Below are 23,379 nucleotides of genomic sequence, written 5' to 3' on the forward strand. Positions count from 1 at the left end.
TGCCTACAACAATGCATAAGCCTACATTACAAATGTAGTGAAGAATAATGAAGCATGTGACTGCAAAGAGAATAAAGCCACTGCTCTAAATTTAATTTAATTTTCTAGTTCACGAGCATTGTAATGATTTTCTTTTAAACCCTTTGGCAAAATGAAAAGAACTATTCCCCCACCAGAATGCAAGCCCCCAAAGGTGCCCGCATTTGTTGAACTTCGGTTGAAAGTAACATTTCAAATCCACTATCTTTTCCCTTCTTGAAACATTTTGCAGCCTATTATTTTGATGTAAGATGTGAACTCCAGTTTTCCTATCAAAACCAAATAAAGGTGTGTGTTCTGTTTTGATACCAATTTTGAAAGATAAAAATATTTATTCATAGAGCACATCAGCCAGTGTTCTTTATCCTGTGAAGTAACAAATACAATGGAGAATATTTCAGACTCTCTTGGAAATGAAATAACAAGGCCAGAAGACATATTTGAAGACAAAAATTCAGTATAGTTTTTAACAATTGCCACATACATGAGTAAATACAAAGTAGAAATAGTAGTGAAAGCCAGATGATATTTTAAACTATTGTATATTGAAGACTGTCATAAGGTTACCATATATATAGATTTCCCCAGACAGCTCCTCTTTTTAAACTTTATGCACCCATCAGGCTGGAAATCCAAACTATAATAAAATGTCTGAGCTTCTGTAGTTGGATTAGATGCAGAGAAGAAATGAGGGAGGACACACTGCAATGGAAGATCTCCTCAAACCTTTCCTGAATGACAGGTAGGCAGGATTATATACTGTAAATGCTGCAGGGCTAAAAGCGCCACGGTGGAACTGAAATTAACATTGAGAATAGTGTCTCCTCTCATGCTTTCCTAACATGTCACTCACTTTTACTGTTTTATATACCTGGAAAAAAGAAACAAACATGCCCCACATAATATCTACACCACCAAAAATTTGGATTACTTTTTCCATCTACTCTTTGTCTGTTGCCTCTCGCTGATCATCATGCAGCATAGAAGATATGCAGTTCCTTTAATAATTCTTTTCCTTAATACATGAATAAATAATTTTTTGCATGGTACACTGTGAACAGCACATTAGGTAAAATAATCACCTGTCCAAAGAGTTATAGTTTTGGAAATTCCAAATAAGGTAACTCTGAGATCCAAGTTTGTATTGGCCTTAAGGCAGTGTTGTCCAAACTTGGCCATTTTAAGATGAGTGGACTTCAACTCCCAGAATTCCCCAGCCAGCCATGGGGAATGCTGGCTACGGAATTCTGAGAGTTGAAGTCCACTCATCTTAAAGTGGCCAAGTTTGGACAACATTGCCTTAAGGAATATTTATGTGTCATCCGTCATCATTATCATTTTTATCCAGCTTAATGTCCAGCATTGCTTTCTAATGGCAAGATCTTTATTTTGTGAGGGGAAAAAATAACTATTACTCTCTTTATAAAATATAGAAAATAATCGGCTTGATGATGAACCTGCAACTCAGCAGTCTGAATAAATCATGGCAATATTTGTTATGATATTAATCATAAATCTCTAGTATTTCAGCAGCCAACTATATCAACCCATTCCCTACTGGTATGCAAAACACTTGTTTATGTATGTATTGTTTTGGTAATGTTGGTAATGGCCCAAAGAATGATTAAATCCCCCAGTAAAAGCCACTTTGTCCCCCAGTGACTTTTACTGCTCTTGGAATTTGAAACTAAGCAAAGTCTCTTCTCACAAAGCTAGGTATGGATTATTTCAGCATTCTTTCAATAATCCCTTTGGTTCCTGCATTGGAAAATGCAGATAAGCAGAGATACGAAGGTGCTGATGTTTGGAATTTGCACAATCATTTAAAAATGCCTGCTGTAGCTACTGCTGTTGCCAAGGCATTTGGAGTACTTTAGGCAGAAAAGAAATTATGGAAAAGGTGGACATTTGAATATGAGTAATTATATTTGATTTTCATAACTTCTGCCTATAGGATTTTTTAAAAGGAAATATTTTAAAGTGTGAACATTTAAGTTCCCTTAATATCAAAAAATGCTTTGCCCTAAGTCAAACCTATGGGATAACACTTTGAATTTTATTCATTTAATACTCTGTTTAGGGTAGAAAGAGAAAGGAATTCTAGACACTTTATGTCCATTGTTAACTGACTTGGTAACAGTCACCCCTTTCAAAACCCGTAGTTCCTTTCCTACTCTAACTTTAACTGTTTAGTGAAAGCAAGCATTTTTGCTAATACGTGTGCTTGGTAATAGTGGTCTACTAAATTGTTTAGGTTTCCCTTCCCTTCTTCTAGGCAGCAAACAGAAAGGAGGGGCAAGAATGAGAAATAGATTTTTTAGCAGTAGTAGGGACAGGTTTCTTGGTATGAGAATAGAAGTATCTCAAATGCATAACAGCACCCTTTTTTCATCTGGGAAACATGGAAGGTATGTAACAACCTTTTACTCGAGTGTTTTTGTTTTGAACAAGTTGTTTAAAAGAATCAACCTAATCTGCTCAGTATATGTTGAATGGATCATTCTCCAAAATCACAGATCTTCTCTTTCTTCTCCCATTTAAATTTTTTCTCCCATGAAAGAGAAGGAAGAGAGGTTCCCTGTAACCTCTACAAATTATTCTGTATCTCTTTTCTCCATTTAGATTATCCTCCACCATAATGAAGAGAGCTGCCATTCTTACTGCATTCTGTTCACATGTTCAGCTCTACATACAAGCGTATCACTTGAGATGCAGGCTGCTGTAAAGGATCTTGATTTATATGGAATAGGACTATGCACAGAGTGTGAAATAAGAGTCTGGTTTTATAGAACCTTGGCTTCTGAAACAGCCATTTTGAACAGAAGCAGTCAAGTAAAAGAACCTTGTAATCACACTGTTAAACTGCTAATGTTTAAAACATTTGATATTTATGGCTGAGCTTTTAGTCATACTGTATTTGCAAGCTAAATGTGATATTCATATTTTTTAAAAAAGGTAGGAGGATGTCCTCTTGTGAAACAATTCCATTCTTAAAGTGGATGTCAACTCCTTGAGGAAGTGCACATATTCTATCCATTAGCAAGAGAGCAGTTGTAATGAAAGTATGGATAAACAGTGTCGAGCACTTCAGTTGTTACAGCATGACCAATGGTGAGTAAGGATGGAAGTTGTACTCCATTGTCATATAGAAGGCTACATGTTGCTTATCACTGGGTAAGAGCTATACTGATACACGTCCCTCACTATTAACAATATGCCAGTGCATTCGGCTAAAAATAATTTTAAAAGATGGTTACATTTTAGCAATGTCTTCAGAATCCTGTTAGGCTATATATTACTGGACATCCAAACACCAGTGTGCAGCTGCAGATGCTCTGAAGAACTGACCTCCATGAGTTCAATGCAGTTGGTGGCACAGGAAAACATGGCAACATGTACACCTTAAGGTTTCCATGACAGCTGGAACTGTGCAGTATCAGATAATTGTTCTCAGCTCATGGAGACCAGCTCATCACTGACTCTACCGGAATGATTTGAAGAGGAGAGGGGCTGCTCATTATTGTTCACATGTTCAGTTCTACATACAAATCCAGTCATAGCTATTATGGCTATGCAGTGCTTTGAATTCGATACCAAAAAAGTTCTTTGGGGCAGGAGATAGTTCAGACCTTGCACCTGTCTTTAACTACCTTAAAACAGGTTCATCTTTCTCCTAGATCAGATGGATATTGTTGCACAATTCTAGGCAAGGGTGCAGCTGAAATAAGATGTTGAAAACAGGGTCTATGTTTGTCCTCCTGTCCCCTCAAAGCCCTTTTTCATTTAGACTGAACCAAATTTCTGCACAGCCCTATTAGCTATGGTGTATTTCCAATCAAATGCAAAATAGGACAAAGGTGGTTTAGCTAACAGGTAAATGTAAAAGCAAATGAGATTTTATTTTTAAAAGGAATAAAAACTTGTGTTGCTTTTTAAAATTTTTTGGCTGAGTTCTAGTATTCCTTTTGTTTCTAGTCTAGTCTAGTTATGGTCTCTACTTGTATTATCCTGCTAAAATGAGTTGCATGATAATTTTTACTGATAGAAAAGTTCTTTAGTGTGCATCAATGAATATTTCATTTTATCATGCAGTGCAGTAGCCAATTTAAAATGTGATTACTTCAAGCAATTGCCTTAGGATAATTGCAGATTAATAAATGATACATTTGGGGGGTGGTGGTGTTAGATGCTGTATCAAGCTGCTGATAAATGGTCCAACTAAGAACACAGTGGGCAATTGCTGTAGTGCGTTTAAGCCAATATGGTCAGACTGATTTAGCGCTGGAGCTATCACTGGGAAGCAACTAAAAGTGTAGGATTTACACTTGAATAGTAGTTAGTTGGACTTAAAGTATGGTAGAAGAATCATTTCATTATTTTACAGGAAATGTGGGGGAAATATTGAGTTTATTACTGTATGTCTAGACTTGCTATTCATGACTGGCAGATGAATTACATTATACGCTGATTAGTAGCCATTTTGATTGTTATCTCATTAGCTTCCCAAGTTCAAATTAAAAGGCTGTTGCTTCTAATAAGGGTTTACTCTTGAATGGAGAAGTGCAATATCCATATTACATTAAATACTTTTATGGCATTGGAGATCCCTTATTTTAATTCCTCAGTAGAAGCAAAAGAAAGGACCAATATATTCAATATTGCCTATGTAAAGTTTGATTTCAAAATATGTTTCATATCTTTCTATAATTAAGGGACAGACCAGATATGACATGAAATGTATCAGCTGGAATCACATCATTTTTTAAATGTGATATTAACATTTATCAGAAATATTGTGCATGGTGAAGAGAAATTTAACTCTGTTGTAGTCCACATGAAAATTGCATTGCCTTAGTTATACTAAGTAAATGGTGGAATCCCATGTCCATTGTGCCTACTTAAAAATTGGTTTATGTCTCCATCCAGGAAGAAAATGTACACGAGGGAGGTGGAGCAGGATTGCATCTCCTAGTCTGGACCCTACTCTTTCAAAATTCCCTCAGGTATAATTCATACTTCTAGAAATTTGAAGATACAGATAAGCCAACATTGTAATGAGGAAAAGGGTCCAAGATGGCAGCCACCAGCGAACGCTGGTCATTGCCACTGCATTAGGGGGTTTGTAGTTTTGACCCCTCTCTCCCCTCTCCCCCCGGGACTTACCATCTTTTAGGGGGTGGACTGGGTATGGAGGAGACCTCGATGGGGGGGGGTTAGACTTTTGGTGTGTTTCCTTGGGCGCAACCCTGGACGGAGCGGCAGGGTGTGAGCAGAGAGTGGTGCTCACAGTGGAGAGCAGTGACCTCAGACAAGCCTCGGGCGAGCTCCAGTGCGGCGCGGTCCCTGTATGGTGTGCCGAGCCCCCGGAGCAGAGAGGTTGGCTGGTCTGTGGTGTGGCATACCCCAAGGGGTGCCAGTGCAGCGCGGCGAGCCAACTGGGCCCACCTGGGTGTGGCGCAGCACGGCGCAACAGAGAGAGCCCTCATGGACCTCGGCGTGGGCAGCGTGGGCGGCGTCCTTCAACGAGTCTGAGCCAAGGCCCCAGGGGGGTGCAACGAGCCCCAGCAAGTCCTAGTGAGCACTAGCGCAGCACGGGAAGCCCCAACGAGCCCTAGTATGGCGCGGCAAACTGCAATGGACCCCAGCGTGGAACATTGAATCCCAGGCCTAGAGGGCCCAGTAAGAATCAGTCGCAGTGGATCCAACCCAAGATCCAGCAGGTCCTAATGTGGCACAGCAAGCCCTAGGGGCCCCTGGAGCAGCGCTGCAAGCTCCAATGACCTTGGGGCCACATGTTGTGTTTTAGTGAGCCCCGGAGCAATGCGGCAAACTCCAGGGATGTGGGAACCCACAGGCGACGGAGTCCTGGGAACTTGGTGGTCTGGTGCAAGGATGCTGGGTGGGTTGGGGGGGTCAAGGCCGTAGTGGACTTGGAGTCCAGCTGTGGAGGAAGATTGTTTGGCATCAGAGGAGCAGCTGGACTGGGGAACAGCCGGACAGCAAAAGAAACCAACGGCCCTTGGTTTTAAGACCAGTAAATCGGAAGCTATCTACCCCATCTACTCCCCCAGGGCCAGTGGAGAACCACGGGGTCCCTCCAGTGTGAGTCTGGGACTCCCTCCTGGGAGTGAGAGTCTGGGAGGGAGTCTGGGGAGTGCATGAGGATATTAGGATCAGGATCCACCTTCTGGGTGGGAGACAGGAGGTGTGAGGGAGTGAATGGGAGGTCAACCCTGCCGACTACTGAGAGAGGTCATGTAGGGTGGCAGAGTGTGTGTGGGAGTGTAAGGTTTGGTGGGGGTGGGTTCTGGTGGTGCCGAGAGTGCGAGCTTGTGTGCTGGGGCAACCCTCCATCACCTGTGAGTGTTTGGGTGTCAATGAGGATGAGTGGCTGGAAGGAGGGACCCTTGCCCCAGGTTAGGGACCCCGGAGGTTCAGGAGTGGAGGCATTTGGGCCTATAACCCCCGGGGTTTATGTGGTGGGCTACTCCATCAAGGTGGCGATGGGTAGGGGATGATATGGTGGGAGCTGGAGGGTGGGCCATCTTCGGGGAAGACGCCCCCGGTATGTGTTACCGGTGGCGTGTTCCGGCCCTCCTGGCTCATTCCCAGAGCCTGGTTAGCAAGTTCATAGGGGCCCTGGCCTTCGGCTGCTGCTGCTTAATGCCAGGTTGGTTAACAACAAGGCCCCACTCATATGTGACTTGATCACCGAGGAGGGGGCAGACCTGGCAATCTCTAGTGGCCTTCAGGGGCATTGCTGCACAAGTTTCTGGCTGTGAGACACTGTTTATTAGGTTGGGCGCCCATGAACATTTGGGAGTTCTGCTACTGTACCAGCCTCACTGCTGCATGACAGCCTCCCTGCCTGAGCTGCTGGAGGCCATCTCGGGGCTGGCAGTGGAATTCCCCAGGCTTATGGTTCTGGGGGACTTCAACCTACCATCCCTGGGGCGGTCCTTGGAGGCAGCTCGGGAGTTCATGGCTACCATGGCAGCCATGTACCTGTCTCAAATTGTGCAGGATCCAACCCAAGACAGTGGCCACATGCCGGATTTGGTTTTCTTGTCAGAGCAATGGCAAAGTGATCTGAGGGGAGATGTACAGCTTTCCCCGTTGTCATGGTCAGATCACGTCCTGGTGACCCTGAGTTTCTCCTATACCACCCCCTCTACAAGGAGGCCAGACCCATGCGATTGGTCCATCCCCAGCACCTTATGGACCCGTCAGGGTTTCAAATGGAGCTGGGGGATATTCCCACAGATCTGCTGCATGGTCCAGCAGAGGCCTTGGCTGCTGCCTGGAATAGGGAGGTGACCGGGGCCTTGGACAGGATCACGCCTATGCGACCTCTCTTGCCACATCGGCCCCGACACTCCCCGTGGTTCACAGAGGAGTTGAGGGTGGTGAAGAAGGTTAAGAGATGTCTAGAGTGCACTGGAGGAAAACAAAGACCGAATCTGACCAAACATAGGTTAGAGCCGCTACCAAGGCCTACCTTGTGGCAATAAGAGCGGCGAAGCGCCTCTACTTCTCCGCCCTTATTGCGTCCGCAGAATGCCACCTGGAGGCCCTGTTTAGGATCACTAGGTCCCTCCTTGGTAAGGGGGATGTGGGGGTTCATTTGCAGGGCCGTGCAGAGGAATTTTCAGAGCATCTGCAGGACAAAGTCGCTCGGATTTGTTCCAAGTTAGACTCCAAGCGTGGGGCAGGGTCTGGGGAGATACCAGAGGACTCTTCTTACCCAGTTATCTGGGAATGGTTTGATCCTGTTGCTCCTGAGGAAGTGGACAGGATCCTGGGGACTGTGAAGGCCACCACTTGCCATCTTGACCCATGCCCCTCCTGGCTGCTGAAAGCAGCTTGGGAGGTGAGATGTGGTTGGATCCAGTCGATGGTTACTACATCCTTGCAGGAGGGAGTGTTTTCAGCTGCTTTTAAGGAGGCATTGGTGCACTCCCTCCTCAAGAAACCCTTCCTGGATCCTTCTGTGCTGGACAATTTTCGTCCAGTCTCCCACATCCCCTTTTTGGGGAAGGTGGTTGAGATAGTAGTGGCATCACAGCTCCAAAGAGTTCTGGAGGAAATGGATTATCTGGATCCCTTCCAGTCAGGTTTCAGGCCTGGATATGGAATGGAAACGGCATTGGTCGCACTTATGGATGACCTCTGGCGGAAGCGGGATGGTGGGAGTGTGACCATCCTTGCTCTCCTTGATCTCTCAGCGGCTTTCGATACCATCGACCACAGTATCCTGTTGGGACGGCTCAGGGAATTGGGGGTGGGTGGCACGGTGTTGTGCTGGTTCGCCTCCTTTCTCCAGGGCTGATCCTAATCGGTGGTGATAGGGAGCGAGAGGTCCCATCCTCGGCCCCTCCTTTGTGGGGTGCTGCAGGGTTCAGTTCTCTCTCTGCTCCTTTTCAACATCTACATGAAACCTCTGGGCAAGAACATCCGTCATTATGGGATGAGGTATCATCAGTATGCTGATGATACACAGCTATACATCTCCATCCCTGGTGAAGTAAGTGATGCCATGGCCACCCTTTCATGGTGCCTGGAGGCTGTAAGGGTCTGGATGGGGAACAACAGGCTTCGGCTGAACCCTGGTAAGATGGAGTGGCTGTGGGTTAATGGCTCCTCTGTATCCAGGATTTGGCATCCTTGGTGCTGGATGGGGTGGCACTGCCCCAGACAGACCCAGTGCGTAATCTGGGGGTCCTCCTAGACTCACGGCTCCTGCTTGAAGAGCAGGTGGCAGCCGTGGCAAGGAGGGCCTTTGCACAACTTTGGGTTGTGCATCAGTTACGCCCTTTCCTGGATCAGGATGCCCTTCAAACAGTCACTCATGCCCTTGTTATCTCCCAGATAGACTACTGCAATGCGCTCTACATGGGGCTACCCTTGAAGAGTATCCGGAAGCTACAGCTGGTCCAGAATGCAGCCGTGGCATGGGACCAGGTTATCTAAGGGACCGCCTTTCCCCAATGACTTCAACCCATCCCATCCGATTACACAGAGAGGGCATGCTTCGGACCCCCTCGGTGAAAGAACTTCGACTGGCGGGGTCCAGAAAGTGGGCCTTCTCTGCGTAAGCCCCTGCTCTTTGGAACATTCTGCCCCCGGAGGTGCAATTGGCCCCCACACTCCTGGCCTTCCGTAAGGCTTTGAAGACCTGGTTCTGCCACCTGGCCTGAGGTGGGGTGGGGTGGGAATACCTCAAGCATGGGGATGGCTAGCCCCATAGAGGCCTTCTGGCTTCAGCCTCAGATTTTTTCATCCTCTTGGACTCTCTTTCTCCTTTTTAGTAATGTTTTTAATTAAGGTTTTATGTATTTATATATTTTATGTTTTTAATGTTTGTTGTGAATCGCCCAGAGTTCCCCCATTGGGGGGAGATGGGCAGTTGAAAAATGTAATAAATAAATAAATAAATAAAGACAATAACGAGGACTGGGTGTACTACCATGTAGAATTAGGTAGCTGCCTCAGATAAGTGACACTGGGTATTATGAAAGGACCTAACTCTTAATAAACTCTTATATAATTCCAAATATTTTTTTGAACTATTAGCAATATTATTATGCATATATAAGAAAGAATCAGATAGGTTTTCCTGCCTCATACATTAAAATAACATACTGTAGGATGTACCTCTTGTTAATCTACTTGACACAGCAAAACATCATGGGCTGGCTATATATAGGACTTTTGAAGTCTGATGGAAGACCGCTGGATAAATCACTAGTCCCTCACTCCATTTATTACTGAGGGTTTAAAAATATGTATCAGACCATTGCCTAACACTGTTGACTATGATTGATGGCAGTCCCCAATATTCCAGATAGGAATTTGTCTAAATTATAACAGGAGATTGTGGGGAATGAACCTAACCCACCCTGTTAAAAGGCACATGCTTGACTCCAGTTCTAACTAAATGAAAATCTAGATAGTACTAAAATGTGGTATTTACTTTCACATTTGCATTTCAACAAGAATTATATTACTTTTTTAGAATAGTGTTTTTACTCAGACGAAGTACCATAGTTTGGCAAATACCTCTGTATACCACAGTCCTCTATGCCTATTCCATATGATTTTAGAATATTTACTGACCTCCAGGATCAGTTTCTGAGTGATGTAGAGAAGTTATAGCCAAAATCAGAAGCCTCACTTTGTGCATGGAGAAATGCTTTCTTAGATACAGCCAATTATAATTTTTAATTTTTTTTTTTACATTTTCCAGTAAATACAATTCTGTTTTTATCTATGGCTGCTCAATACTCATAAAAGTGTTTCATTCTTTTAATATAACTATTAATTTTAAGGCAATACACTTAAACTCCAAAAATAAAACAACAAAAAATTAACAAAAAAGTTAAATGATTGATTATCTGTCAAAGGATGATGAAGCATTCATTCATCTTCTGTGAGAAATCTTAATTCCTAAATGGTTTTAAACCCTAGGTGGAAGCAAAAGAAATACTGCTATATTTGTTATTGTACATGGTTTGCTGCTTACTTTTCATTCTCTGTGTAATCATTAAAATGTATATGGGCATGCTGTGAAAACCATTTTTACAGTGGCAACCCTAAGATACACAAGAAAGCAAAACAATTATCTTGCAGACAATGTAAATGAAAGTTTATGCTGAATTATATTAACAGCCCACTAAGATATCCATCAGAGGTTCACTGTTTATACACTTGGATGTAAAGACTAAATCATATATCTCCATTTCTTGAATATGGCTGCAGAACCAGGATAGGCTTAAATACAATAATTGTCTGCTCAAAAGAGATAGAAATAATGTTGCTTTGCTTGGCAATGCATTCTGAAATAGCATTAAGTGAGAAGAAAGAATTTCTGCACCCTAGACAAAATTACAGAGCTATGTAGAAGTTCTTGTACAAATTTTACATTTTGATTTTGTATAGCTTTACTCTGAAATATGTTCACTAAGATCAAGAAGCCTTCATGCTAAGCAGGTGTGCAACAGCGTAGAGTTCCAGCCTTGCAGCATAATTCTGCACATGTTTATTTAATTATTTGCTTAATTATTTCTCTGCTGCCTTCCTGGGCCTGTTGCTTCAGGGAACATACTTAGTGGCTCAGAAACTAGCAGGATTGCCAAATAAAGAGCACCTCATGAGTCATTCAGGAACTTCAGGTTGATTCACTGAAATGTTTTTAAGACACTTTCTGTTAAAAAGCCACTAAGGCAAGAACAATTTCAAAAATACACTACAAAAACAGAAGCCCCAGCATTAAATCCTCTGGGAAGTGTTACAACAATACATTCTGAAAAATAATTTTAAAAGCTGTTGAAAAAAAGTGCCTGTCTTTTTTCAAAATTTAGAAGTGGGGGAAAATTAGCCTTGAAAGGAAGTTATTCTACACTTTGAAAGTAACACATGAAAATGTACTTTCCAATAAGGCCAACAATTGGAACATGTGGAGTGGGATGGCAGCTGAAGAATTTAGTTGCTACTTAGTTCAAACTGAGATTGGTAAATAGAAGATAGGGCAAAATAATTCTTTATCCCAAACATTGTTTGGGGTACCTAGGTGGGATCTAACTCTTTACCCCAAACAAGTCAGTAATAGTCAGCAGCTGAGTTCACACATCATATTAACCCTTATTTTCTTTTACATACCGTATGCTAAGTTAAAGCAAAGAAATCAATATTATGGCCTATTGGGATGTGTGAACTCAGTCAATAACCCCTTAGTTATAGAATAAAAGGCAGTTAAGGAGCAGAGAACATTAGTGAACCAAAGATATGCAAATGGAGCTACAGAAAAAAAAAGAAGGAGATTGAATCAAAAGACCAGGAATGAAGAAAGTTGACAGATGACACAAAGAAGGAGCTTTTTTTCTTATCCAATGACTTCTGAGAGAGACATGGAAGGAAGATCCTCAGAGAGATGTTGTAGGTAAAAATGATGCAAAGCAGATGTTTCCAGGCTACACAAAGCCTCCACTGTTTTTCTTTTATAAAATTTATGTTATTGTATCATATTAATTAAAAACAGAAAAAACAATATTTACAACAGCACGAACAATATATTGTAACTTCAATATTATCATTATCAAGGAAAAGGATGTATTTATTTTTTAAAATGCCCTGGCAAATTATTTTATGAGCAGAAAAAATGCTGTCAAATTGCTCAAAACTCTTATTTCTTGGCCCACAGTTGGAACATACACACCCCTTCAAATGTTAACAAGAAATATACAATGGCAAATATCTGCAAATCAGGCATAGATTCCTTTTTTCAGTGTTGTATAAATAATTTTTTTTAGACAGCCCTTTTAGACAGTCCCCAGTTCTTCATATCTTGATACATTTGAAATATTTGGGACATAGCCAAGAAGAACATACTGTATGCATCTTTAACACATACTAATAGATTCAGAATCACAATAATGATGGTGCAAAATGCAGTGGCATGGGCAGTTATGTGTATCCCTAAAAGGACACATGTTACACCTCTGCTCTGTGAGCTGCATTGGTTACCAGTTTGCTTCCAGGCCCAACTCAAGATGCTGGTTTTGACCTTTAAACCCAAATGGCATGGGGCCAGGTTATCTGAGGGACCACTTCTTCCTGATGACATCTATCCGTTCCATCAGGTCTGGCAGGAGAGGCATGTTGTAGGTCTTGTTTGCTAAGGAGTTCCATCTGACAGGACCTAGGAGACAAGCCTTTTCTTCCATAGCAACCGCCCTCTGGAACACCATCCCTTCCATGGTGAGGTTAGCCCACCTTGTGACCTTCCAGAACGCCCTCACATTATGGTTTTTTTAAGCAAGCCTGGTAATAGAGAACCTATGCACTGGCTGCATTATATGTAATACCTTCCTTCTCATGATCTTGTTTTACCTGTTGTTTTAACTGGGTTTGTACAATATTTTAATTGCTGGTTTTATTGTATGCCGCCCAGATTCACTTCATGTGAGATGGGCAACCATAAAAATTTAATGAATAAAATAAATTAAATAAATAAATAAATAAATAAATACCAATGTAGTCCAAAATGTGGCAATATTTTTTCAAATTCAAACATATGAGTTAAATGTTACAAATTCTGAATTCCATCTTCAGAAGTAAAACAGTTGCAACAGCACCTTATGAAAAATTCTGCAATGTATCCAATATAAGAAAAGCATTTTTTTAAAAAATATTCATCTCATTTTAAGATCGTAGGACCCTAATGCTGTGCTATTTAAAATAATTCTGCACTGATGTAGCAGGTGAGGACTTTCAAAGGTCATATACAGTAAATGGTCAACTTCCTTTAACTTCCTATTAAAAAGAGGTTTACTGGTTTAGGAGCAATATTTTAATTCTTCCAAAACCTCTCACTACTGTGGAAGTTCAGAAGTTGCAATAACATGTGGATCAAACAAGAAATACCTGAATAGAATACATTATCAAGAAACACTTTGAGGTAAGTCAAACTAGCTTTTTTTTTTTAAATTCTGCAAAAGTTTTTGAAATAGCTTTTTGAGTCATGACTTGATCCAGATTAATGTTATTAGAAACTTAGTTCACTCCTAAAATGGATAAAAGGGTCAACATTTTATTTGTGATTGATACTTTTCATATATATCTTTTAGCTTAAAGTACTATGTAAAGAGGACACCAAGCAGTGTCTTGGATTTCAGTGTATCTAATAATAACTTGAAAAAGAGTCCAGAAAGTAAGTAAATTCTGAAATTCCTTCTTTCAACTAATTGTCAGAGCTAGGATAGGTAGCCTGAAAGTATGGAGAGTTGAATAAATGTTTCCCAAAAGGCAATTACAGCTTGTGCAATGAAAATCTTTAAGTATACCCTTGCCAGAGATATTTGTTCAATATTCTGTAAATTCATCTGAAATAACCTAAAGGAATTAATACAGGAATACCTCTCAAAATGTAAATCAACTTTGAATTAAACTCATTAATTTTACCTCATATGCTCAAAGCAATTCTATATAATTTATCAAGCTTCCACTGTTTTGGAACATAAAGAGAAATAAAGATGGGTCCATGAAAGATGCAAGGGTGGGTCCATCAGGAAGTTTCAAGAGTTGATCAGATCATTTGTCTACCACCAGAACAGTTATTTGCCCAAGAGTCTATAAATAATGATATTTAAACACACAAAGTATATTCATATGTTGCAGGAATATGTCAGGACTATTATCAGAAAAGAATAATTTCAGGTAGTTTTGGTATTAAGTAAACAGTCATAAAAATATTAATTGGCAGAGTAATATCCTGACTATGTTATGTGGTTCAAAGGAGTTCCACCTCTGATAATTTCTTTTTTATACATATCTTTTATTGAGAACTTTAATTACAATAGTAAAAGCAAATCAAAGCAAACTCAAAAAGAAAAAGAAAGAAAGAAAGAAAGAAAGAAAGAAAGAAAGAAAGAAAGAAAGAAAAAGGAAAAAAAAAGAAAAAGAAATTAAGATAAAAGAAATATTTCAAGTGACTTCTGATCTTTATCACAAGTATAAACAAACTTAATAACCCTTCACCCCCTACAAGGTTACAAACAATTTTATCTTCCCATAACTTATCCCTATCTATATGTGAATTCATGAATCATCAACTTTTCAGTCCTGGTGTCAGCAAAATGTCTGTAAAGGATTCCCAGAGCTTTATAGAAACATGTTTTATTTTAACCTTGGTCAAACAAACCAACTTTATATCCCTTCTTCTTACCTCTAACAATCTTGATCTTTAATTCATTCAGCTATTGTAGGATTTCATCTCTCCTCAATTTTTCTTTTGCCTATCCCAAAGTCTTCTTCGAGACTATAGCAAACTTCTTTTGTAAATCCAATACAAAGCCCTTATCTAGGTCATTTTCTTGGTTTATCATCTGTATTTCCACTTTAATCTTCAAAGCTTTAACCAACTTCTTTTGTATATCCAGTAAAAGGTACTTATCCAGGTCATTCTCTTGGCTTGTCATTTGTATTTCCACTTTAATTATCTTCTCTGTTTTATAGTGCATGCTTTTTTTACTATCCAGTATTTCTGATTCTAATATGTCTACATGAGGCAAAATTTGTTTCCCATCTGTCATTCCTTCATTAACATTTTTTGGACAAAGTCTAACCATAGAAGCAGAGATCATTGCTAACATTGTAGCTGCTAATTTCTGATCCCATTCTTTAAAAATCTGGAGTATTTCAAATGTCATAACATTTTGTATCATTTGTAAATTCCATTACTAACCAAAAGCAAAAGGCAAGCTATCACACTTTTTTTCTCCCTTTCCTTTTCTGCCTGGAATCTTTAGTTCCCTCTAGTGTCCAACTTCTGAGATCTTAAGGTCCCAAATCGCTGTTATGACTTTGGGTAGACAAAACAATTTAGATCCCATGGAAGGCTATTTATTTATATAATTATTTCCAAAATTTTATAGTAAAAGTCTTAATATTCCAATTTTTTCTCTTCCCTTAATTTTATAACTTTCTTGGATCAAAATCTTATTTAGCTTTTTGCCATTTATTTACAACTCTTTAAATTTTTAAGCCTACAATTAATTTTTCTTTTGTTCAAGAATGAAGATAAGCTCCCCAGGCTTCTCAGACTTGTTGTTCCAAAGATCTCTAATAGCCTTAAGATAGTTAAATAGGCAGTTTCCGAAAGTGCTTAGAAAGTGAGGTTAGCAAATCCAGTGTCCTTTAAAAGGCTCCAGTGTGGTTGTGAGCGTGATGGCTTCCCTTTGTCTCCTGTCATTTAGACCCATGGGATACTGATGTCCTGTGGTCTCCTTGCAAGAAGCAGTCATCTGGAGCACATATGGGTAATCTCTCATCCTCTCCTTATCCAGAGAGGTTCCTTAGAACTGGTTTACTCACTGGTTCTTCAGTCTTTGCTGTAATTGCTGTCTCTGCTCTTTCAGAGATGTGCTAGTTTGCCATTCCTCCCTGGAAAATCCCCACCACTGATAATGTCATTGCCAAGGAAATTCTTCTGTCCATTTCAAAGGACAGTGAATCTGTTGAAACAGTGAAACTGTTGCCACTAGTAGTGATTAACCTTTATGAGGAAGGCAAAATTGTAGAAGGACAGCATGGAAATAGCCCTTCTATTAAGTTGGCCTCACTATCAAGAAAATTAGATTGGGTCTGGACCCTTAGTTTTATACATACATATTTTGGGGATTTTGCTTGCAAAGCAACAAAAAATGAAGAAGTATGAAACACAGAATTGGTTTGGTCTTTGTAGATATACATCATTATGATTCTGACTGGGCTGGTGTCAACATTCACATGAGCTGAGTTTCCCAGGAGAACTCATTTGGTCTTTTCATCTGGATTTTTGTTGGCAGATGTCTTGAAACCATGAAGTGTTGCAGAATCATATTGCTTAAATATAACATTGGGACATAGTTAAAGCGCTACAAGAATTTGGGTGTCACCTGGTACCTGAGAAAGTACAGTGTTATTGTCTAATATGGGCTGTAGGTTATTAATAATACATGTGAGTGGTTTGAGCTGTGAACCATAATTGACAAGTGGTGTTCTGTTTTGGGGGCTTGTCTTTTAATAGGTCCTCCTTTAGAATTCATTGGCTTTATTCATTTATCTATTGATCTCATTGGGTGGTAGTTCAGTCTCCTGGAAGCTTGGTTTAATTCTACCATTTTACCATGTCTGTCAAGTGGGTCAGAACAAATGTGATCATAGTGCTTGGCTATATATGATAGATCTGTTGGTGTGTTCTGGATCAATAGATCTATCATATATATATACTTTTTTATATATACTCTGATAATAATGAGTGCTCTGAGAACTAGGTGCCTTTATTATGTTGGCCCTGGCCTTGTGGGACTTCATCTACCTCCCTCAGTGCAGAAGCTTTTTAAAATATTATTTATAATAATCATCAATTAGGCATAATTCTTTGGTTTGGCTTTTAGCTTAGACTTACTGGTTCCTTTCTTTTTGCCCTGCTACCTATTTGGTCATGTTTTAACTTTTTAACATTGGTATTGTAAATAACTTCCCTTGAGCTTGGAAAGGTACCTACAAAAAGTTTTTCAATAAATAAATGATTAGAGAGCTTTTTGTAATTTAAAGATGGAACCCTCAGATAAGAAGGCATCTGAGTAATTTCTGTGTCCTCCCTCCTGTTATTATTAACATGCATTTCCTAAAACACAGGACTGGCCTTGATGTTTAAAAGATTTGAGGAAGATTTATTCATTCGGGCAGTATAATCAGACTATCAAAGAAATGAGACTGTGGGTACAACTGCCTTGAATACAGATCTTATTTTGGAGAATTGGAATGTGCTGAAGAGATAAACTAGTTGAATGATACACAGGAGATGGCAATTTCAGGTGCAATTTACTGCAACATTAAAGGTAAAGAATCCTCCTTTCACAGAGGAATGCAGATTAGGTTTATTGTAGAAAATCAGTTTAACTTATTTGAACAACACAATTTACTTTGGATACACAAATATATATGTGTGTGTTTGTGTGTGTGCATGTATACACACAGAACAAGAATGTGATTTGTACCATACACAATTTTAGAACATACTTCTGCATATGGAAAGCCAGATATACTTTTTTTTGTCAATAAGTGGAATCAGTTATTCCAATTACATTTGTATTAAATATTTATAACTTGGATTATATGCATATCTATAAATGTTTAAAGAAAAAATTATGATAATTCCCACATTTTAAAATATATATTAACATTTTAGTAGAGTCATTTGAAAACATCTTATTCATCACACCAAATTCAATATCTGTGTCATATATAGGAAACAACAGGATGATATGCTGGATGTAGATTTTCTGCATCACAAAAATTGCCATGATAAGCAGGCACTATCCAATGAATATCATTATCACACCCATAAAAATGAAATCTGAATCACAGGAAATTTAGCTGGGTCTCAGACTGCAGTGTTTGTAACATATCAACTGTTTCTTATCCTAAATATAACCTGTTTTAACTCCTAAGAGAAAATCCTTCACCCAGAAGCCTATTTTATAAAGAAATTGCACAAGCAACAACAAGGAGTTCACTTCTACTGTGTTTAGTACAACAATTTAGTCATAACTCCACATAGAAACATCCATGTGCATGTTGCTTTATCGAGTGCAAGATGAGAAAACTCTGGCCCAGAGAATTTCTAGTCTTACATTCAATACAGGGGAAACAGCAGATCAAAGCGATGAAATGATAGTTATATTGGTAAACAAGTAAAGAATGTTTTATTGTTTTAATTGGAAATGCTTAGGCTTATGATTGCTTAGTTGCACTAGAAATGAGGGGATAGAATGAAAGGCATTATGTAAAAAAATTGAAGCGGGATTTTATGAAAACAAGATCAGTAGTTTTATATAAGGATATAGTTCAATGTTTTGAGTTACGATGGCAGAAACTGTATTTTTTCTGAGGAATTGTTATTCCAAACCTATTATATCTGGTGCATATCAGTTGCCCATTCATATTGGGATAGATTTAAAATGCTGATTTGGACCATTAAAGCCATAAGTCTGTAACTTGATGATGGCCTCAGCATAAATCTCAGTTTAAGGGGGCTGATCGCAGGTTGGCCTCTTTAGTGGTAGCACCATTATCTCTGAAGCAGTGCCTAAAATAAGTATATATTTTAAATTAACCTTTGAAATAGATTTGTACACTTACTATTTATGAAAAACAAGAGCATAGTGTTCTTTTAGCATAGTGGCATTCCTTTTTAGTCAGAGAAAAATCTGACTTCATATTCAAAGTTCAGAACATTCTGTATCTTATTGCAAGGCATTGCATTATTGTTAACACTTAAAATCATGGCGTTCTGCAATAATCATCTTTCCCCCTCAGATTCACTGTGTCATATAAAGCCTTGAGGATGATTCCCTGTTTCTTGAATCAAGATATTTAATTGACAAGTAGTCTGCTCATTTGGAAATGGGATTATGCTGATATTATTTCTAAGTGACACTCTGTACATAATTTTATTGGAAGAATGAAAAATGGTACTGACAAGTTCCAAGGTAGCCTTCTCTCAACCTGCAGTTGACAGCATCTTGCTTATCTAAACAGCTAAGAAGCAGAAGGAGGACAAAGAGGAGAGAGGATGACAAAAGCTTTACTCAGCCAGCTGCAGAGATATCAATGAAGTATCAGTACTTGACTATGGAGGACTATGCTGAACAGAAATGAAAACCTAAGGGAAATAGGGAGAATTTTTCTAGTCCTGTAATTGCCCAAACTTGCATTCCAGGATTTTATTGCAAGATGCCAAACAGGAAATTGCTTGGAATAATGCATTTGGGACACTATGCAATTATGCATTTATTTTATTATTGTTGTTAATTGCATTTTTTACTACTTCTCTTCTAATTAGTTATTCTTGTTAGCACTGATCATACATTTAAAACTTTCCTAAAACTGTCTGAAACCCAAAAAGACCTTTGAACCATTCACTATTTAAAAAGATATAAAAAGAATTATACTTTTTTTGCTAACATACAATGGAAATCATCCTCATCCAATTAGACACAGGTGGAATGCAGTTATACATCTTCAGTAGAAACAGAATGCACCTAGTACAAACCATTTTCTAGCTGTGAAAGTTAGAAGGCATTTGAAGCTACTATGTAAAAGATGAATACTGATTAGTAGGTTGTTTCATTTCTCATTTATTTTTAGTGTGTGTGTGCTAGGACATATTCATATTGGAGGCTGGTTCACCTGAGAATTTTCTTTACTCTTCACTGAATTACAAATGCAGGGTGTTTTATGTATCCAGACACATTGAAGATACCATGCATACCACTTCTTCAAATGGATTGTGCCACGTGAAACAAACCATTTAAACTTTGTCTACTATTTGACTTTATGAGGATCATTCCAAGACCTCTGCTCCAGTCAACCCATTTTCAGGTACACAGGAAGCTGCCTTTATAGAGTTCAGCCAATAATCCATCTAGTTCAATGTGGTTTTCAAGACACTGGGATTGCTTTCAAGAGTGTCAGGCAGGAGACATTATCAACCTCAGTTGAAATTGCTAGCATGAGCTTTACCCATGATTTATTTTTCTCTAGAATCAATGTATCTTGACACTAAAAACTCTCTATATGAAATTATACAATAGTACAGTATTGCAAATGTCAGTGGAAAAGCTTGGACTGGAGCTATCCACAATAAAACTGTAGGACATAAACCTTGGTTATTGCTAATGTGGGAGGAATGTAAGTATACATAAGGATATGAAAATTGGAGAAAACAACTGAAAGGTTTATATTTGTGTGTGAATGAAAAAGGAGAAGAACAGAAGGCAAAGGAGAAGAAAAAACTGCTACTTTTTTCTCAAGAAAAAAGGCGTATCATGAAGCTTAAATAAATATAATTTATTATCTGGGCGTGCTACTGTTTGCTCAGGAAACCTGATTTGAGATCTAGCATTTAAAAGGGAACAGAAATTAAGGCTAGTTCAGGTAAATAGAGGAGTGGGCAAATACTGTAGTTGAGGATTGTACTTTTGTAAAAGGGCATAATAGTAGTATCTGCACTGGGAGATAACATTTTGAAATGGGTTTTGGGAAGGATTGCACCCAAAATAAAAATCAGGAATATGTTATGGGAGTCTCAAAAACTTTGCTGGGGGAAGTGGAACAAAAGGAGCCATGGACCATGAGGAAAACTACACCCCCACTCCCCATTCTGGCATGTCCCCAAAGATCCCCCTCAATGGAGAAAGAGGGCTCACCTGTTGAACACTGGTGCCCCACAGCCAGCTCTACCTCACCAGTAGGCATCCAAGTCGCTCCCTCATCCTTCTCTCGATGCCCACAGCCATTAAGAGATTTCAAATTTCTGCCTCATTTCCTTGCCACCAGCCAACTGGGTGCAGGAGACAGAGGGAGACCGGAAAGAGGTCAGGAATACAACCATGTCAATCATGTGATCTAGGCTGACCATGGTGGTGCAGCAGCATAGTAATGCTGAAGCAGCCACAAATATCTCAAATTTCAATCCTACAGGAGTCATGGGTCCTGGATTTTGGGTGCATTCTATAAGCTAGCCCATTTGAGGTATCTTGGTTCAAAAATTGTTGCTCTATGATGCACCATTTTGCCAAGTTGAAGGTTACAGACATGAAAGTTTTAGCGGTATATAGATAACAAAATTGAAAAGAAATACTCCTAGAATAAAAATCTTACTTTGTAGTTTTGTCTACAGTTTTGTTATACTCTGTTGTGATATGTGAGCGTAACAAATAAACAGAATTATCTTTCAGTAATTAATGTTTTCCCAGTATTTAACTAAGTGATGTGAAATATTGCTTAATTACAACTCCCATCCTTTTTCAGTGTTGGTCATGGCAGCAGGGGCTGCTGGAAGCTGCAGTTTGTTAACCTGCAGAATCACAGGTTCCTCGTTTCCTAACTGAGGCTCTCTTACATTTTTCTTTTGCTATCTGCTTTTATAATATTTTACTTATTGAATTAGCTGTTTAATATGATTGTGTTCCTATTAACTTCACTGAGTATTAGATCAGGTCCTAAGAAATTAGTTGATCTTGATCTAATTGAGGTTAGCAGTTGAAAACGGCAAAAACCCAAATGGCCAAAGCAATAAAGCATCATGAATAATATACTGCTAAATGTTTTGTTCAATTATTGTGACAAATGTAGCTTTCTGTTTTCATTAATTTATTCATGACATTCCATAATAAGCTTAGTCTGAGCATCTGCAGAATCTACTTTTTTTCATAGATTTCACTGGGTATTTCAGCTACTGATTACTTTAGCAGAATCCTTATATTGTGCTTTGACAATGCACTCTCAAAAGAGGGAACTTTTGAAGCCTACTTTCAGTGTTTCAAAAGTAGATTTCCAAAAAATATTCTATGTGGGTCTAGCTTTGAATATTGATTTGGATGCAAAGAACACACTTGTCTTCTTTTCAGCTATTGTGCCCTCCACTCATTCCATTTTTGAATATCAGAAGAATATCCAAAATAATCTGCAAAATAACATAGGAAATTATATTGGTGGAAAAAGATAGCTTGTTATGTCATTTCAGTCATGCACAGGACATATTTATTTCAACCTCTGTGTGGAAATCTCACAGAGATACACACAGAGGTACAGAACACTGAAGTCTACTCCTAAATTGGTGTCTGTATAAATCATACTGGGCCAGATTCTCTATTGTGTCTGAAGTAAAATAAAACCTTCCAGTTGTATAAGAAGAAGTCAGCATATTACTCGGCTCCCAATATGAACAGAGTCAGTATTTTAGGAAAACAAAAATAAAACCATTTATTTTAACATAACCACAGTTGAGTCCTAGAACTTCTATTCACACAAGTAATCATTCTAACAGTAGCAGTCCTTCCTCCCACTTTACCCCATGCATAGCTAGATGGCTTTTCCTGTAGGTGTTATTTCTTCTTCAGCACAGCACTGTTGTATGCATTTTATCAAAATTGTGGTTTTAAAAAGTCCATATTTCAGCAATCAGCTTTTTGGGCCTAGTACAATTCATGAATCAAGAGAGAACCCTGTTGACAATGTCACTCTCAAAATCAAGCAAAGTACATACAAGCAAGCATACATACAGTACATATACTTTGCACAACTTGTCTAATGTATATTAATAACCGGTATATAACCCTCTGAGCTGTCCACATTTATTTATATCTTTGTGACACAATCATACATTGGGAAAATTCAGTATTTCTGCTCTTGTATGAACCTCCTAAATTAACTTTAACATAATCTACAACATTTTATTCAATCATAATTTACTTGGGTTATATCACCACACTAATTTTCACTCAAGTGCATGAAAACCTTTTATTTATTTTTAACAGGAGGCCACCCTTATTCTTCGAAGCATCACCATTTGTGTGGCAGAAAGTGTAATAGGAACAGTCTGGAATAAAAACCCATATTGCTTTAACAAGACAATATAACAGAAATGGCTTCAAACCTGGTTGGTATCCTTATAGGCACAGGAGAAAGCGTATGCTCTCCAGGGCAATCACAGTCATACAAAATCTCCCATAATGAGCCAATGTCCTTAGTGCTTATTAGGGTTTTTTTTGTTTGTTTGTTTTGGACTAAAGGCAAGGTTAGTGAAGAATGGTGGTGGTGTGGAGGGTTCTGGCAATTTTTAATGGCTGACCACTGATGAAATTAAAAAACCTGTTTCCAAGATATGAGCTCTTGGAATCTGGCTGATGATTGCTGCTCTTACAAATTTTATCAAACCAAGCATTTATTTCATGGCGACATTATTATAGGGCCCCAAATGAGCAGGAATGACAGCCTCAATTAGAGATGCCC

General features: G+C 39.1%; 1 long non-coding RNA gene across 1 annotated transcript; it reads left to right on the plus strand.

The window, feature by feature from the left end:
• The first annotated feature begins 2,441 nt into the window (after positions 1-2,441).
• LOC148216852 (uncharacterized) lies at positions 2,442-21,462 on the plus strand. The gene is made up of 4 exons (XR_015794659.1): positions 2,442-3,150; positions 4,966-5,042; positions 17,218-17,420; positions 18,901-21,462. It is a non-coding gene; the product is annotated as an uncharacterized LOC148216852 (long non-coding RNA).
• Positions 21,463-23,379: the final 1,917 nt, after the last annotated feature.

This window comes from Python bivittatus, unplaced genomic scaffold (genome assembly GCF_059951505.1).
Source record: "Python bivittatus isolate LINGU-HERP-01145 unplaced genomic scaffold, Pbiv_v1 ctg000070_np1212, whole genome shotgun sequence".
Classification (NCBI taxonomy): Eukaryota; Metazoa; Chordata; class Lepidosauria; order Squamata; family Pythonidae; genus Python; species Python bivittatus.